The 18,331-nt window shown below is 42.5% G+C and overlaps 1 long non-coding RNA gene across 1 annotated transcript in view; it reads right to left on the reverse strand.

The window, feature by feature from the left end:
• The window catches only part of LOC112581552, a 51,660-nt gene extending 35,696 nt beyond the window's left edge, over positions 1-15,964 (reverse strand). Inside the window, exon 1 of the long non-coding RNA XR_003106140.2 lies at positions 15,480-15,964. This is a non-coding gene — a long non-coding RNA (uncharacterized LOC112581552). The remainder of the gene's footprint in view (positions 1-15,479) is intronic.
• Between the last annotated feature and the right edge of the window lie 2,367 nt (positions 15,965-18,331).

Consider the following 18,331-nt stretch of genomic DNA (forward strand, 5'->3'; position numbering starts at 1 on the left):
AGCCACCTACCTGGTTCAGATACTCCACCCAAATTGCCAAAATTCAGGCTCAAAATCCCTTGTCCTCAAATTAAATATGGCCAAGAGAACCTGTGGTTCATTTCCATTGTTTTCATTCAGTATTTACTGAAAGTCTACACTGGGCCCAACCCGTGGGTAACTCAGTGAATTTTGAACATTTTTGCTTTTTGACTGTGCCTGACTCTCAGTGCTTTGAAAGATTTTTGAGGAGTAGGACTGAGCCTTTCTGTCTTTGTAGCCTTGGCCTCTAGCCCAGGGCCTGGCAAAGAGTGTGCATTCAATTAATGCTGGTTGAATAGATGGATGGGTGATGGGTAGACAGACATGGATGGATGGGTGGGTAGGTAGGTAGGCGGGTAGGTGGATGGATGCTTTGATGGATGGATGATGGGTTGATGGATGGAAGGATGGATGGATGAACAGATAGACCAATCAGTCAATAAGCTTCCCCACTTTCAAGGTCCTTTAGGTCAAGGTGTCCCAGATTTCAGCTGTTAAATAAATGCATGGTATTATCATTAAGTTCCAAACATTCATCTGTTTTGATGATAAGAATGGTGAGAATAGAAAGAAAAAGAGTTCTGTGATTCACTGATGCCACATGTGGAAAGCTCTTTGCCAAAGGCACTATTTATCACCTGAAAACTACTCTTCCTCATATCTTATTCCATTTATAGATTCTGACTCTAGAGCATAAGATTTTATTTTTTGAATTAAAATGTGATAAGTGACCTTTCAGTTCCCAGAGTCTCTTCTCTGTAGGTCAGAAGTTACTGGCTGGAGTCCCGGCATCTCCCTGGAGCTTCTGCAGCCTCCTGCTGACCAAACCTCCTCAGCCGTCAAACCAAATGACATCATATTCTTTATCACGCATTTTTCTAACAGTGGACTTACATCAACATATGTACCCATTATCTTTGATTTCCCACTATTTACAGGAATTTCAAGCAGTTAAGCAAGTCTTAATTCTACATAGTGAGTACTTCATAGGGGGTTTGATGATAAAGCGAATGAAAAGTGTGTTATTATTTGTTCAATGCACTGTCGATGATGGTATGGTTTTGTGGCCTATTATATAATGTGACATTTAATCATTGATGAAAAGATATCTCTTAGAGGTACTGTATTCTGACACAAAAGTTATGAAAATAAATAATAAATACTATTTACTAAGTACCATGCAGGGCTCTCACACCTACTTGCTTAGTCATTTCGCACCAGAGTCCTAGGGAATAAGGGATATTATTCTGATTCTGTTGGTGAAATAACTGAACTTCAGAAAAAATGAAAGGTACTGCTCAAAGACATATAGCCCCTGGCAAAGTAAGACTTACACCTAGATCAGCCTGTGTTCTTTCTACTCCATCACCTGGCTTAGACACTGTAGTTATAAGAAAAAACACATCTCTTTTGCTTGTTACATAGGACACCATGGTACTGCTCATGTGCTAAAACCATGTTCAGAGCTATTGTGGTTTTGAGTTATTAAAAAAAAGAAAAAACAAGATCAGATGTGTAGATTTCCTTTGACTTCAGTACAGTGTGACCTCAAAAAAAAAAAGCCCTTAATCTTTCAAGTACTGGTTTCCACAATATGCATACTCACATGTACTCTGAAATGACCGGGTAGAATGAGTCTGGCTGATTACCTCCAGAGCGATAAGCCTTGGCCCAAACTACAAGGCTGGAGGGCCAGAGTGAGAGGACATTGCAACCTTTGATAATCCTTGCCTATATGTGAGTGCTCATACTGAGAATCCAGGACATAATGGCAGCCCCTCCACTTGGTTTTTGCTTTGTAGAATTTTTAACAACAGTGGCAAACTGGAGGTGACTGCCAACTGGCTGAAATCTACAGTTAATCCGAAAGGTCAAAAAAGCCTTTGTTTCACATATGCCATCCCTCCGCATTCGTTTGTGGGCTACTCAGCAGTGGTGACCCTGCCAGGGACATGCCCGCTCTTATCCCCAGTGTGTGTGGTGATGCAGGGGGTGCTGACACGGCTTTGGGGCTCAGTCTAAGGTCAGCCTTTCCCATGTGTCATGTCATGGCCCAATAGGCACCAAGCTTGTGGTTCAACCTCTGGCTCTGGCAGCACTCAAGGCCAAGGCAGACAACAAAGGGACACCTGGCTGCCCAACAGTTCAAGACACGGTAGCCAGCCACCAGGGCCAGCCACCAGCCCCGGGGTTCACGTGCCTCCTGCCCACCTCCACACGCACACATGCAAACCCTTCCCAAGCACCTTCTGGCCCTGCTCCATCACACTCCCTAACCCCTCAGCCCCACACTTCTTTAGCCATTCAGAAACTTTCATCTTAAGATACGGCAAATAATTTCTTCCCTGATGAACTAACTGCTCCTTCTCTCCCTCACCCTCTAAAGCACGCTCTGAGATAATTCTCTTTGACAAGACAGTTTACTCCTGGTGAGGATTAAAGGTTATTTTTAACCTGAACCGCACACAAGGAAATGATGCAAGAATTTCTTTGAGCTGGCTGAATGGTTCCTCTTTTTTTGGTCTTTGAATTAATATGATTCTGAGCTTTGTTTCTGGCTTTCGTGAATTAATTTTGTAATCCCAAGATAAAGTCCACGTCTTACAATTTAAAGAGTTGATGAGTAGGGGATCCTTTTCCTAAAGGACTGGCATTTTTCTTAGATGTAGACCTCAGTGTTAATACTCAGAATGATTTCAAGTCATCACACACTTTCAGGAAGATCTCTCGGCTCCCCCAGAGATGTCTGACATCCTCTTTAATCCCTTTCCCAAAACCTCTCCAATAAAAAGGTAATTTACTCTGTCACTGGGGCTATTTCCACATGTGTGTGTGTGTGCGCGCGCTCAGTCGTGTCCGACTCTTTGCAACCCCATGCTGTGTAGCCCGCCAGGCTCCTCTGTCCATGGAATTTTCCCAGCAAGAATATGGTAGTGGGTTGCCATTTCCTTCTCCTGGGAAGCCCATAGGCATTTCTTAATCCATTTTTAAATTAATTGTGCCTTTCAGGCCATATGTTTATATCAAGGCTTCAGAAACTCAGCACTATTGAAATTTGGGGCCAGATCATCCTTTGTTGTAAGGCTGTTTAAACACAATGGGATGGTTAACAACATCCCTGGCCAACATACTCCATGCTGGTAGTACTCCCTCCAAAGTGACGTCACCCAAAACTATCTCTAGACATTGCCAAATGTCCTCCAGGGAGGCAAAATTGTCCCCAGTTGAAAAACACTGGCCTTTATGCTATTTTAAATTACAAGCTCCTTTTGGACCGGAACTAACCTAATTTGTACAGACTTCACAACAGGAAGGTGCTCAGAGAGGCTGTTTAGTGATGATCACTATCACTAAAATTGTAACAAGAATTTTTGGCTCCCATCTAAAGAAAACGGAACATTTAAACAGATGATCAAGTAAACACTGGATGACTTGTCTTATTCAGCCTTCCGTTCAAATCAATAAGATTAAAACAACAATCAGCTCTCATGTATTAACCACACAGAGGAACTGAAAATCTGTAACAAAAGGGTCCATCACTTCAGAGTGAAATTGCTCCCACAAGGTAAGGTAAGAGGCAGGTAAACTGAAATCCCCCACAACAGTGAATGATCGTAACCCTCAGAGTGAAGAGTGTGAGCCAGGACAAACATTCCTTTGCAATTACTGTTCTGTGAGGCAGGCAATGAGGGCGGCCCCCATTCCCTCAGCGGGATTGATCTGGCCCTTGTAAAGTACTTCGAGTATCTTTCATGGGTGAGAAACCAAAAGATAGATATGAACTGATATGTCATTATAACTGCTGCTGTTAGTCATCCATTCAAGAGGCATGAAACTGCTGGATTTGTAAAAGAAAAGCTTCTAAATGATCTTTTAAGAGCCCTCTCTCTAGGCAAAAGAACAAAACCTTTATCAGTTAATCTGATGAATTACATGGGCTATTTTTAACTTCTATTCATAAGAGACAAAGCATGGAGGTCCTGCTTGTTCTCACATGCATTAGTTAACAATTCAATTAAACAAATATTTATTAAAACCACGAACAAGGCGATCTGATAGTCACCAGTCACTGCAGTGGAAATACTCAATGAGTTAAAAAATAAGGTTCTGCCCTCAGAGTGTTTACGATTTTGATTTCTATAACAATTGGTTGTATATTTGTATAATATCTCTGTACACACTTGACTTTGTATACTTTAAGTTCCAATACTATGAATTCTAGGAAAGGTTTAAAACATCCAGTGATGATTCAAAGGCCCAAGCAACCACAGATGATGAGCAATCAGGGCAAAAGTTTACAGAAACAAGGGTTTTGAAATTAGGGTGAGCGCTCCAAAGAACATTAATGGTGAGATTCTGTTCCTGATTATAAAATTAATGCATTTTTTTGTTTTTTTAAATATAGAAAACAAAGAAAAATCCAGGAAGAAAATGGTCTTTCATAAGCAGCAGAAGGTGTGGGACCTGGCATGAGGAGGGATAGCGGGACCTTTTGGGGAGCCTGAGAAATAATGGAGGAATGTGGGGTGGGAACTTGAGTGCCAGACCTAATTAGGAGGATAATGCGGAGCCATTGATGGTTGAATGTTCTGGGAGTGGACTCCTTCCATCCTCACCACAGTCCTATGAGATTGCAGTAGTTCTGCTCAATTTTCAGCTGGAGAGCAGGAGGACTTAAGACGTGCCGCTAACTTGCCCAAGGTTATGCAGCTAGTAAGTGGGAGAGGCAGGCTCTCCAAAACTCCACACGTCTCATACCTAGTGGGAATCGAGTGGGACAAGACAGGTCTGTGCTTTAGAACATTAAGAGTCTACATGGAAAGATAGAACAGACTGGTGGTTGCTGAGGGGGAGGGATGGAGTGGGAGACTGCAGTTAGCTGATGTAAGCTGTTATATTAGGATGTATAAACAAGTTCCTACTGTACAGCACAAGGAATTATATTCAATATTCTGTGATAAATGACAATGGAAAAGAATATTAAAAAGAATGTATATATATGGATAACTGATTCACTCTGCTATACAGCAGAAATTCACACAACATTGTAACATCTATCCTTCAATTAAAAGAACATCAAGAGTCTAGACACAGCGGATATACCCTTGACCCAATGGAATGGGTCAAAAAATTCTATAGGCTCAGGAAAAGGATCCAACTCACTTGACAGATAAAAGACCAATTTAGAGCCCAGAGAAGCCACATAGAGCAGGTACAGCTTCCCTTACCCTCGGGAGCACAGCAGGGCACAACACTGCCAAGGTACCACCTGAATGTGGTCAGGATCCCTTCCGGTGCTTTGAGCATCTCCCTTTGCACTTTGCATTAGGAATCTGTGTCACTGACCCATTCCAACAGATATTCTGGACCATCTGGCTAAGAGCCAGCCTGCTCAGCAGGTATGAAGGGATGGAACCCTCAGCACACATTCCTGAGACTATAGGATCCATTCCCAGGCTCCCCAGGCTCCTGGTAGACCCAGGCCTCATGCCAAGAAAGGACAAGATTTCAAAGGAAGATTCATGAGTGTGAATAGGATTATGAATGTCAAAAGCTACAGAAAGGGCACAGTGCACAAAGCGACCAGTTCTAACATCCAAGGAGTTTCCGAGAACCTCTGAGCAAGCACTTTTGAATGGTAGAGGCGGCAAAACTGGACTGCTCAGAACTACAGAGGGAAGGAACAATAGCAAAATAAATACATTAGACATGGTCTACTTGTTTGAGAAGTATATTGACAAGGAGGAGGAGACAGACGAGAAGTGGTGGTTGGATGGGGAGGATTTAAGTCCAGAGGCGATAGGAACTTTTCTTTTTCAACAGCATTCAAACATGTTTTCTGCGACTTGTATGTGCCAGGCACTGTCCTAGACCCCAGAGATACAGCCACGAATACAAACCAACAAAATTCCTACCTTCAGCAGCTTATGCTCGGGGGAGGGAATAGGAAAGGGGACGGGTGGAAAGACACACCAAGTATAAAAATAAACACATAAATAAATACTTTTAGACAATGATGTGACAATGTCAATAATATAGCAGTGACGTAAGAGTTTGTTATAATGAGATGGAGGCTGGGGGAAGGGTGGTTGGACAGGGCTTCCATTAAGGGGTGACATTTGAGCGGAAAGCCTCAGGAGTGAGGAGGAACTGGCTGTGCAGGTCAGTCAATAGGGAGTTCAGAGGGCCTGTGGCAGGTACCAGTTCAAGGGACAAAAGGATCAGTGTGGTAAAACACAGGAAGCAGAGGAGGGGGGAGAAGAGAGGCAGCGACAGACCACCCACCACTTCAGGCCACAGAAGTGAGTTTGGGTTTAATTCTGATTGCAAGGTGAAACCACTGGGAGGGTTGAAGCAGGAAAGCTAAGTAATCATGCATGTATTTTTGAAAGATGACCTTGCCTACAGAGTGGAAAATGAATTCTAGGGACAGGAGCAGAAATGCTGGTGTCTGTGCATGAGCCTGGATAGGAGATACTGCCACCGAGGGAGCAGCGGTGGGGAAGGTGAGAATCTTGCAGATGCAGGGTTGATAACACTCACTGATGAACTGCCTGTGGGGAGAGCTGGGCAGAAAAGAATTGAGCAGGACTCCCAGGACCTTGGCCCCAGCACCTGGGCTGAATGTTGATGCTCTTTCCTGAGATGGGAAGACAGGAGCAGGAGCTTGGGGAGAGCTGAGAATACTGGACAAGTCAACTTTGAGATGCCAGTATGCCAGGGGAGATCTGAAGGAGACGGCTAGGAGAAGTTAGGCCAGCAATACAAATTTTGGAGTTATCAGAACACAGATTTTTAAAAAATAAGTCAGATTAGTTAAAAATAGATTTACCACATAACCAAGCAATTCCATTCTGGGTATAGACCCCAAAGAATTGAGAACAGGTGTTCAAAAAAACCTTGTACACAAATATTCATAGCAGCACTATTTAAAATAGCCAAATGGTAGAAACAATACACATGTCCATCCACAGATGAACAGATAAACTAAATGTCAAATAACCATTCTGTGGAATATTATTCAGCCATGAAAAAGAATGGAGTGCTGATAGGTGCTACATGGATGACCCTTGAAAACATTATGCTAACTGAATGATTCTGTTCATTTGGAACATCCAGAAAAAACAGATCCACAGGCTTCCCAGGTGACTCAGAGGTAAAGAATCTGCCTTCAGTGCAGGAAACACACACTCAATCCCTAGGTTGGGAAGATCCCCTGGAAGAGGAAATGGCAACCCACTCCAATACTCTTGCCTGAAGAATCCCATGGACAGAGGATCCTGGTGGGCTACAGTCCGTGGGGTCGAGAAGAGTCAGACACAACTGAGCACGCACGCATAACAGCAGCACACAAAGACATAAGGCAGATTCGTGGCCAGGGGCTAGAGGGAGGGTGAAATGGGGAGTGCCTGCTTAATGGGGATGGCATTATTTTTGGGGGGGTGATGGGAATGTTCTGGAATGAGATAGAAGTGATGGTTGCACAACAACATGAATGTACCAAATGCCACTAAATTGCACGCTTGAAAGGATAAAATGTATGCTAATGGTATTTTGTCACACTCAAAAAAAACAAGCAAGGGGATTGGAGGAGACAATCTAAGGAGAGGGTGTTGATGGAAAAAAGGACCCCAGACTGAGCCCTGGAGCACGCTGATATTTAGAGGCCAAGCAGAAGTTGGTTGGCCAAATACAGAGGTTCAAAAGGAGCCAACTGTGATACTGGAGGAAAACTACGGGAGTTGCTGTTTAGAACCCAAAAGAGAAAATGCTTCCAGAAAGTACAGTGGCCATCTGTATCAAGAAATGTGGTTTGGATAGAGGTTGCCAGATCCGCCTACACCCGAGTGGAGCCAGTGTGCACCGTGCTCAGCATTGATGTGCTCTTTTCTGTCTTGCCAGCGTGGCGCCTTGTCAGAACGTTTGCCAATCTGGAAGGTGAGAACTGGATCTCGGGGTAGTTTTCACTTGCAATTCCCTCACTGACAGTGAAGTTGAGCATTTTGCCAAATGTTCGAGGGCCATTTGACTTTCTTTCTGGAGAGCTATCTATGTTCATGGTCTTTGCCCATTTTTCTGTGGAGCTGTGAGTCTTTTATTTCTGATTTCTAGGAGCTGTGTAAATATCACAGAGTTTGGTCCTTTATAGCATCCCCTTTTCCTGAAACTCTCTTCTCTTTGTGTCTACTACAGGACTGTCTCCTAGGTCTTCTCTCATCTTCTAGGATCTCATCTCAACATTTTGTTTCTTTCTTCCCCCTCTGTGTGTGGGTTACTCTTCCCCTGGGTACCTTTTACATGGTAGTCCTCCTCATCTTCACAGCCTCACTCCTCAGTGTATCTTTCTAACGCAGCTCTTCCCTGCCTCCTCTCTCTCCATCAGGATTCTAATTACAACTATGTGCTAAAAATGCCCAAATGTATTCTTCTTGTTCAGTTGCTCAGTTATGTCCTACTCTTTGCAACCCCATGGACTGCAGCATTCCAGGCTTCCCTGTCCTTCACTATCTCCCAGAGATTGCTCAAACTCATGTCCATGGAGTTGACGATACCATCCAAACATCTCATCCTCTGTTTCCCCCTTTTCCTCCTGCCCTCAGTCTTTCCCAGCATTAGGGTCTTTTCCAGTGAATCAGCTCTTCTCATTAGGAGGCCAAAATATTGGAGCTTCAGCTTCAGCATTAGTCCTTCCAAAGAACATTCAGGGTTGATTTTTAGGACTGATTGGTTTGATCTCCTTGCTGTCCAAGGGACTCTCAAGAGTCTTCTCCAGCATCACAGCCCGAAAGCATCAATTCTTCAGTGCTCAGCCTTCCTTATGGTCCAACTCCCACATCCGTACATGACTACTGGAAAAACCATAGCTTTGACCATATGGACCTTTGTCAGCAAAGTGATGTCTTTGCTTTTTAAATACACTGTCAAATGTATAGGGAATCAGATATTAAAATAGGATTTTTCTGATGCTCCCATCTGGGTTGAGACCCCAGAGCTGATGGCAAGGATTGTGAGGCAACCATGCCTCCTAAATAGAGGGGTTAGGCCATCCATGCAGACCCTGGTAGGGTGACCCAAACACTGCACAGGGGCCTTGCCTCATCCTGAGGATCTTCACTGGAGGCTGGGGGTGGCTCCTGGGTTTTCTGCAGAGTTGAGGGGCTACTGGGGCTCTTGCCCACCCGCCTCAAACCAAGAAGGGGGCTTTAAGAGAGTCTTTTGGAGAGTGTGGCCTGTGCCTTACGGAACTGGGGAGACAGAGAATTTGCACCTGACTCACGCTTGAAAAACCCTAATAGTGAGAGGCTGGGTTCTGGTCTGGGCCCTAAGTGAGGAAAGAGAAGGGACCAAGGTCCACTGTCATCAATGCTGTTTCAGGTGGTGTGACCCCTAGTTGGTGGCTATTTTCTCTCTACTGGTCACAGAAAGTTAGAACAAATCTTGAAGGCTTTATAAGGGTGTAATTGTTGATTTGTGTGGGAAGTCAGGAGGCAGCCAATGTAACAGCAGAAGAGAAAAAAATGCCAAATAGATAGATTCAGTAAGTCACAGAGGACCAGCCCTAAGTTCATGGAAAACATCCTTACAAATGAAGTTTTTACAAAAGACAAGCACGGGGGGGGGGGGGGGGGACCTCTTATGACATCGTGTAGCATTCACTTAAGACTTTGATATCAATTGAATTTGGACCTTAGTTTCAAAATAATAAGCTGTTTCAAAACAAGAGGAAAATAAAATGAGGTCTTATTTTAGAGCCGTAAAGAGGGCTTCCTTTGGAGTCACACAGACTTGGCTTGGAAGTCCTGCTTTGCTATTTAGTAGCTGTGAAACTTTGGGCAAATCACTCAACTTCTCCAAGCCTCAATTTACTCCATCAGAGGGAAAATAATGCCTGACAAGACCATTACAAGAAGTAAATGGGATATTATAAGTGATACCCTTTGCAAAGTGTCTGGTGTTTAGTCACTGGTTTTGAGAGAGAATGTGACATCACCACTAATAATCAGGGAAATGCAAATTGAAACCACAGTAAAATACCACCTCACACCTGCTAGATGGCTGTTATAGAAAAGACAAGAGATAACAAGTGTTGACAGGGATGTGGAGAAAAGGGAACGCTTGTGCATCATTGGTGGAAATGTAAAGTGGCACAGTCATTATGGAAAACAGTACGATGGCACCTCAGAAAGTTTAAAATTGAACTACCATATGATCCAGCAATCCCACTCCTAGGTATACATCCAAAGGAACTAATTAGTATCTTGAAGAGGTATCTACCTACCTATGTTCTTTGCAGCATTATTCACATTAGCCAGGATATGGAAATAACCTAAATGTCCAAATGAATGAATAAAATTATAAATTTAGACATATGTGTATGTCTCTATATATGTCTATATAGAATGTGTATATTGGAGAAGGCAATGGCACCCCACTCCAGTACTCTTGCCTGGAAAACCCCATGGACGGAGGAGCCTGGTGGGCTGCAGTTCATAGGGTCACACAGAGTCAGACACGACTGAGCGACTTCACTTTCACTTTTCACTTTCATGCATTGGAGAAGGAAATGGCAACCCATTCCAATGTTGTTGCCTGGAGAATCCCAGGGACGGGGGAGCCTGGTGGGCTGCCGTCTATGGGGGTTGCATAGAGTCGGACACGACTGAAGTGAATTAGCAGAAGCAGAATGTATATATACATATACAGGGGCTTCCAAGGTGGCTCAGTAGTGAAGAATCCACCCACAAATGCAGGAGACTCAGGGGATGTAGGTTCAATCCCTGGTTCTCGAAGATCCTTTGGAAAAGGAAATGGCAACCCACTCCAGTATTCTTGCCTGGGAAATCCCATGGACAGAGGAGCCTTGGCAGGCTATAGTCCATGGGGTCACAAACAGTGGGACACAGCTGAGTAACCGAGCGGGCATGCATACATAGACACACAATAGAACATTACTCAGTCATTTAAAAAAAAAAAAGGAAATCTTGCTTCTTATAACAACATGAATAAACCTGGAGGCCATTACGACAAGTGAAATAAGCCAGTCAGAGAAAGACAAATACTGTATGGTGTCATTTACATGTTGAATCAAAACAAAAACAATCAAAACCAACTTCACAGAAACAAAGAATGGAGAAATGGTGGTTGTCGGGGGCTGGAGGGAGGCAGACACAGGGTAATACACATGCCGCTGCTGCTAAGTCACCTCAGTCTTGTCCGACTCTGTGCAACCCCACAGATGGCAGCCCACCAGGCTCCCCTGTCCCTGGGATTCTCCAGGCAAGAACACTGGAGTGGGTTGCCATTTTCTTCTCCAAGGCATGCATGCATGCTAAGTCGCTTTAGTCGTGTACGACTCTGTGCGACCCCATAGACGGCAGCCCACCAGGCTCTTCTGTCCACAGGATTCTCCAGGCAAGAACACTGGAGTGGGTTGCCATTGCCTTCTCCAATGCACGCATGCATGCTAAGTCACTTCAGTCGTGTCTGACTCTGTGCAACCCCACAGACGGCAGCCCACCAGGCTCCCCCGTCCCTAGGATTCTCCAGGCAAGAACACTGGAGTGGGTTGCCATTGCCTTCTCCATGATACACATGAGAAGGTACAAATCTTTGGTTATGAGAACAAGTTCTAAGAATCTAAAGTGCAACGTGGTGGTTATAGTTAATGATATGGTATCGCAGACTTGAAAGTTGCTGAGAGCAGATCTAGCATCCTTACCGCTCTACCAACACATACATACAGAGTTATCTATGCTAACAACATGAGGTGATGATGTGCCAGTTATCTTGATCTTGGTGATCATTCTACAGCACGTATGTATATCAAATCATCACACTGTATACTTTAAATATGCACAATTAGATCTGTCAATTATTCCTAAATTTAAAAAAGAAAGAAACTCTGCAAAGATAAACTACTTGAGGAATGGGTCCAAATCTTTCATACAGACTTACTACTCTACATTTCATACCAAGTGAATTTTTACAGCTGGATATTACTATTAATACTATGACAACAATGATATTTCAATTAAAATTTTCAAGAATCTTTGTCAGTCAGAAGTGTTGGCACAGGTTTTTCATGACCACAGGAAATATTTTCAATAAAAATAAAAAGAAACAAGAAAAAGGACAAACTAAAGAGAATGTGACAGAAATCTGTTTCTATTGCACTGCACTGGAAAGAATGCATATATTCTATGATTCTGTTTCAATTCTTTAATTTTCATCATTCAATTTGGTCCTTTCTGATGGATGCTACCTACTTTCAGGGAAGTATTATGAAATTTCCAAAGAAAATTCCCTGTAATATGTTCTGAAGGAAACTGAGAGGAAAATAAACCAAACTGAAGTATGGAAACACAGCTTGGGAGTTCAGAAAAATTATTTGCTCATCATAAATCAGGTTAAAAATACAGTTGCCCAAACAGATGACTAAATAATACTAAGATCCACAGAACTGAGCTTTTCTTTAAGTACCATCTTATATAAGCTTGTTCTACTGAACTAACCTCACCATTAAACAAATATAGATGTGACATTTAAAAAGATACAGTTTCAAAAGAAAAAAAAGACACAGTTTCATATACATCCAAATCCATGCTGTTTACCTTTTACCGTAGCACGCACAGAGCAGATACACTGTAAGGAGGAGTTGGCATCATTGCATGGAGAATGCAGTGCTATGTTAGATTCTCAGAATTTCCTACTTGGGCATCCAGTTCTCATTCAGCTCTGGTGGCAGAGGTATTTAGGACAGCTGTGAGTCATTCTTAATACCAAATGGCAAGCAAGTTATCAGATTGAGTTTTTAGATCTTAATTAGGCAGGGATTTGTTTTTGGGGCATGAAGGTCAGGTTAATTTGGTCTGCGGACATGTATAGACTAAGATATTATTAGCTTGATCATCAGTATCAACAAAGGCCAATTAGATATACAACTTAGGGACACATACAAGCAGGCTGTTTGTGAACTTCAGATTCCATAATAAATCTAAATCAACATACTGAAGGCAGTTATTTCTTAGGTCAAACCTCTGCTAGCCAGTATTGTAAGATCTGAATCACTCTCTCAAACAAAATCTTTACTTCAAGGTCATAAAAATCCTGTTTTTCAATGGATTCCATATGAGTAAGTACCTGGTTTATCTCACCTCAAAGGCTAGCTTTGTTCTTCAGTTATAAAGCTTTGTTATATCTCACCTACTCAGTTATTTGCTGTCTGTTACTTTAATTTTAGCTCAGGAAAAAAATAACAGGCGTGCTGCAGCTATGGACAACTCTGAATGTGTCCACACAGTGTCAAAACAACCTGCTGAAAGTGGTTTATACAACAACCAAGTGGATTGGCTGGTTCTTCTCCTTGAATTTGAATTACTAAAGTGAGTTTGAATTATTCTACTCCATTTGCCAGAGAACAGTAGTTTCTTGGTTTGTGCGTGCACACATGCTCAGTTGTATCTGACTCTGCCAACCCATGGACTGTACTCGCTAGGCTCCTTTGTCCATGGAATTTTCCAGGCAAGAATACTGGAGTGGGTTGCCATTTCCTCCTCCAGGGTGTCTTCCTGACCCAGCAATTGAGCCCACATCTCTTGTATCTCCTGTATTGGCAGGTTGATTGGCACCATTTACCATTAGTGCCTAATGAAAAGTATAAAGGAGTAGTACATCAGCTCCTTCCTACCTTAAAGTGAAAGTGAAGTCGCTCAGTCATGTCTGATTCTTTGTGACCCTGTGGACTGTAGCCCACCAAGCTCCTCCGTCCATGGGATTCTCCAGGCAAGAATACTGGAGTGGGTTGCCATTTCCTTCTCCAGGGGATCTTCCCAACCCAGGTCTCCCGCATTGCAGGCAGGTGCTTTAACCTCTGAACCACCAGGGAAACAAGTACCTAAAAGGGATAGGGCATACACCCGCCTCCACCCTATCTAAGAACCAGGCTACCCAGCAAACTTGAGGACTTGATCTGAGCACCATCAGCCTGCGGCATTCACGACTTTGTGACAGCCTGCAACTCCACAACAAACTTGAGAGTTCTTATCAGGGTCTGAGTACTATTTATTTGCAGAGCCGTTTTTAGTATGAGCTTTGAGAAGACATTATACTTGCCCTCTGTTCTAGTAGACATAACAAATAAAGCATGTATGAGATACAGGCAATAGAAGCAATCAAGGCAAAGTGAGGTCATGAAGGTGGTTCCTAATCTAATATGAAAATGAGAAATTTGGACACAGAGACAGACATAGAGGGGGAAAACAGCCGTCTCCAAGCCAAGGGGAGAAGCCTGGAGCAGGTCCTTTGCTCACCTCAGAAGAAGCCAACTTGGCCAACATCTTGATTTTGGACTCTTAGCAAACTACTGTATACCTCATTGATCTAGTACCATGGGAGGATAAAAATAGCCTATATCTATTCGCTTTCTAGATAACCAAAGTGTTCTAGAAAATAAGTTCCCCAATTTTCATACCACTATTGTTCAATAAAAATGTTTCTAAAACACACCTTCCATATTCTTAAACTGAGGATGATTTAATGTAATCTACAACTGTCTTTACCCATTTGAGCCAGTGGTAAAGAATCTGCCTGCTAATGCAGGAGATGCAAGACGTGGGTTTGATCCCTGGGTCAGGAAGGAAGGCACAGTGGCCCTCTCCAGCATTCTTGCCTGGGGAATTCCTTGGGCAGAGGTCTATAAGGTCACAAAGAGTTGGACAGGACTGAAGCGACTTGGCATGCACGCACACAACTTTCTTAGTGACCCAGGTCTATCAGTGACTTCACGCTGCAGAGCACAGAGCACTACTGGTCTCTGCAGTAAACGGCATCACCTGTTTTCCTGTTTTCTCCTCTAATGTAAAGCTCCCAGAAGCCCCTTTGCTCCCTTCACCATCCTTGTGCCTTCACTTTAATTTGCTTCTCCTGATCTGTTATGAAAAATCAGAGACCAAACAAGATATTGAATCTGTTTGAGGAATAAAATTAATAGTTCTGCGTGGGAGTCTGAAAGACTCTCTGAGGGTTTAAGCCACATGGTCTTGGGAAAACCTTTTGTTGCCTGCTTCTTTCTTTACTCTCTGTTCTTAGGGTGTGGGCTGGTTAGACCCCTTGTCCTCAGGACAACCGAAATGTCTTCCATTGACACAAAACAAGTCACAGGAGAACCTTCTGGTCTCCTTGAGATCTTATGAATTTATACCATAAAAAGAAGCAGCTTGAATCAATTAGAACTTAGGAAATAAGCCTCTCTATTAAGAGTCCAAGTGAGGCTTTATTTGGTCATTTCTGTTGTTTCATATATTTGGAAGATGGTTTATATCACAGGATGGAAATCTCTACAATGACCTTTCCATAATGTAAAATTAGTTTGAGAAATTCTAATTCCCCAAACGGAATGATAATCAAGTTAAACAACCACAGAGGAATAAACTTGCCTTTGAAAGCAAAAGAGTACTTACCAAATTAGATTCTTTACTGCATCCTCTCACTTAAAAGGAAAATGCAATTATTCAATTTCCATGGACTAGATGCTGTCTCCTTTGTCACCCTTGGTTTTGGGCAGAATGAGGATTTTTCTGCCACGATCTTTCTCATTGGTGGCAGTGGGGGCAGGGGGGAGCAGGAGAATGGAAAAAAAGAAAAAGTAACATGTATAAAGTACTTAACAATGAGCCAAGCACTACACCAAAGTCTTTGTGTATCTTATCAAACCCTCCAAATACCTTAGAGGTAGGTACAATTATTATTATTCCCACTTAACAGATGATGAAACAGAGGCCTGAGATGTTCAGATAACTTGTTAACTTATCCAGCTACTAACTGGCAAAAACCTGGATTTTAACTCAGGCAGTGTGATTCCACAGGCTGCATGCTTGATCATGATGGTATATGCTGCTGCTAAGTCACTTCAGTCGTGTCCAACTCGGTGCGACCCCAGAGACGGCAGCCCACCAGGCTCCCCCGTCCCTGGCATTCTCCAGGCAAGAACACTGGAGTGGGTTGCCATTTCCTTCTCCAATGCATGAAAGTGAAAAGTGAAAGTGAAGTCGCTCAGTCGTGTCTGACTCTTAGCGACCCCATGGACTGCAGCCTACCAGGCTCCTCCGTCCATGGGATTTTCCAGGCAAGAGTACTGGAGTGGGTTGCCATTGCCTTCTCCGATGATGGTATATATTGAGAGGTAAATGTCACAACTAATTATGAAAATTAGTCTCATCTTACTAAAATGCCACAATTTGAAATTATGTAATAAAAAGTCTGCAAAACAAAAATGCATAAGCCAGGGATATTTTCAAAATTTCCCATCAAGACTAGTTATAGTATAACACACTGATTATTTTCTGTGAGGTGAAGTGTGGGTTTTTAGCTTGCTTAATAAATTACTTTAGTCTAAGTCAACTCCAAGGTAAGAACTTATGAAAACTATACATACCAGTATGTATGTGTGGGAATTTTTTAAACCAAGATTATTATCCTCAAGAGAGATCTATGAAAATGTACATAATCTCCATTAATTAGTAATGGGGGAGATGTCAAAATGCCTACAGTGTGACTGGCAGCAGAAGGAGGAAAGGTAAGGAGTGGGATGGAAATGGTGACAAGTTGGAGTAAAATCATCACTTTAGATATTTCCAGAATAAGAAAAAAATAAATTTTCAGGACTAAAATGTCAATACCATTTTAGTGCATTTTCCAGGCTTTTCCGAGAGCCTCAACGTTCAACATGCCCATGACATAGCTACCTGATTTGGAAAAGGTATTAGGGCGAGGAAATGACCCAACAAGGAGAGCTTGCTTTTTAATTTTCTGTTCCAAGCTCCCAAACAGCTTCATTTTGACTCTTCAATAAAATCCCCAAGGTTGTCACAAGTCTGGGGCCTTTGAGTCTCAGTAAGAGTCTCCTGTGAATTTTTTTTTACTAGTTACAGACTTGAAAACAAAACAAAAAACCAAATCACTTAATTGCTTTGCTTTGCTTTTTGTATTTTTGTTTTTTTTGTTTTTGTCTTCAGAGTTAGTATTCATGCGGCACTTTCGCAAATCCACATTGAAATGCAACAAAGAGACTTTAATTTGTGTGGATAAATATGACTATTCTTTCAGATCTATTATATTTAAACTGAGTGAAAAACACAAATGAACATAGCGTGCTGGAATCTCTTCACTCATTCAGAGCTATTTATTTAGAAAACTACTCTATGACTTGCTCCAGGTGCTCCAGGCCCCCAAATAGATCATGCAACTTAATTACACTGACAAGTAGTCATGATCTGTGGGTCATAATCTGTGAAGGATGAAGGCTCTGGTAATTAAAGATTAGCTCAGGAGACAGGAAAAAAAAAAAAACTCCCTTTCCCTTTCCTTCAAACCTTAAGCACGCCTTTCTCCTTCTGTTTCAGTGTCTTCATATTAAAACAGGAAGGAAAAAACTCAACCATTTCTCACCAGTGTGAAAAGTAATTTATATTTAGAAGAGGTCTACAAAGAAGGTCATTGCCCCGCTACCATTTAATTAAGGGATAATGCTCTGGAAACAGAAAGCTATCATGGGATAAAGATTTCTAACAGGTATTATCCAAGGAGCTGCAAAGATGGGACATTGTGAAAAATAAATGTCATGTCGAAGGTCTGATATTTATTTTCAAACCCTGACCGCAGTGGTTATCAAAACCAAAGTAGCGGGACTTCCCTGGTGGTCCAGTGGTTAAGAATCTGCCTGCCAGTGCAGGGGACACAGGTTTGATCCCTGGTCCAGAAGGATCGATCCCACATGCCACGGGACAACAAAGCCCGTGTGCCTAGAACCTGTGCTCCTCAACAAGAGAAGCCCCCACAATGAGAAGCCCGTGCACCAAACAAAGGGAAGTCCCCACTCGCTGCAACTGGAGAAAGCCCACATGCAACAACAAAGACCCAGCACAGCCATAAATAAATTAAAAAATTTTTAAGTAGCAGCAATAGTGTCCAGCTAGTGTGGAACTCTACCCTTCCAAGGCAAAGGACTTGCTATGCCTCTATTTATTGAATGGATCTGGATAAGCATTTATACAGTATGTAAATAATGTCAGTTACCTACAAAAATATATATCCCATACAAAGAAGAGGGAAAACATATGGAAAAAGATACCTGTTTGGTCTACTCAAAGTAGTCAGTGAAAAGAAAGCAAGGTAAATGATTTCGTCTGCTACCCAAAGGCACGGCAACCTGTTTCTCTCATTGGTTCCTGTTGGCAGTTCCATGCAGTTGGATGGCCCAAATCCATCTTTCTCGGGTGAACGGAAAACACAATGTCTTCTTTTATTTTAGAGA

The sequence above is a fragment of the Bubalus bubalis genome, chromosome 23 (assembly GCF_019923935.1).
Source record: "Bubalus bubalis isolate 160015118507 breed Murrah chromosome 23, NDDB_SH_1, whole genome shotgun sequence".
NCBI lineage: Eukaryota > Metazoa > Chordata > Mammalia > Artiodactyla > Bovidae > Bubalus > Bubalus bubalis.